Raw genomic sequence first — 1,463 nt, 5'->3', positions numbered from 1 at the left:
AAGGAAGGAAGGAAGGAAGGAAGGAAGGAAGGAAGGAAGGAAGGAAGCAAAGAAGGAAGGGAGGGGAAAAGGGAGGGAGGAAACAAGCATTTATTATGCACCTACTATATGCCTGTGCTAAACTCTTTACAAATATTTCTCTAGGAGGTAAGTGCTATTATTATTCCCATTTTTCAGATGGGGAAATCAATGCATAGAAAGTTTAGAGGATCTGCCCAGGTCACACAACTAGTAAGTGTTTTTTGGGGGGGGGTGTTTTTTGGAGGGGGGAGGGCAGGGCAGTTGGGGTTAAGTGACTTGCTCAAGGTCACACAGCTAGTAAGTGTTAAGTGTCTGAGGCTGGACTTGAATTCAAGTCCTCTTGATTTCCAGGGCTGGTGCTCTATTTACTGCACCACCTAGTTGCCCTGTAAGTGTCTGTTTGAACTCAATTCTTCCTAACTCTAGATTTTGAGCTCTATATACCACACACCTAGCTACCTTGAAATGTATTGTGAGGATCAAAAGAGATAATATGTAAAACACTCTGCAAATCATAAAGTGCTACATAAATAACAACCACGATCTTTTTTTGCCCTTGGCCTTCTGCTTGGTATGCCTTTATATTAATTAGCCAGACTCAGACTTAATACTCTTGTCTCCTCCTATGACCCAATATTGCTACTCCACCCTTGGCCTCTCACTTCTGAATAAAATGAGCATTTACCATAAGATGCCCAATATAAAATGACCAGGATCCCGCTGCCCTCGCTCTTCATTCCATGATCCTGTACTCCAGACTCCACCTCCTGCCTGGCACTTGAGCCCACTTGTGATGAGTAAGTGTTCACCATCCATCTGAGCCCCAACATTACTGCTGCTGCCCTCACCGGCTCTATGCTATCCCCCAACTAGACTTCCCACCTCTAGCACCAGGAACAGCGATCAGATCCTCTCGAGTACTCCTGGAAAGTACATATCAATTGAATTTCCCATGATTCCGCTCACCATCCTTGTGACAATGAATAGAACCCCACTCTCCAGCCACCATTTCAGGTTTTATGTTGTTTTTTTCTATTAGAGTGTAAACTCCTCGGGGGCAAGTACTGTCTTGATTTATTATTATTTGTGTCCTCACCTGCCTCTGATGAGTAAAGACCTCTAACTGATTCTTAAGCTTTGCCTTCAGGAGGCAGCAAGCAGCTTCTAATGTTTTGAGCATAATCGGCATCCTTGCTTTTGCTCTAGATGCTTGACCCTGCTAATAAGCAAAGTCTAAATAATTAAAGGGAGTTGACACTATTTCACCTTCTTTGATGTCCCTTTCCTTTGATTACATTCTGCATCTGGTTTTTCTCTACAAGCTGCTAATTATCCAAATTGATAGAGTTGTCCCCTATATCATCCACTACAGAGGAGATAACCTCAGTGGGAGTTTTAAACTTTGAGGCAGAGAAGTTCAATCTAACAACAATGACAGTTAA

This window comes from Petaurus breviceps, unplaced genomic scaffold (assembly GCF_028583685.1).
Source record: "Petaurus breviceps papuanus isolate PSGF00001 unplaced genomic scaffold, PetGlider_PUasm1.0 156, whole genome shotgun sequence".
NCBI lineage: Eukaryota > Metazoa > Chordata > Mammalia > Diprotodontia > Petauridae > Petaurus > Petaurus breviceps.
This window is presented reverse-complemented; position numbering follows the sequence as displayed.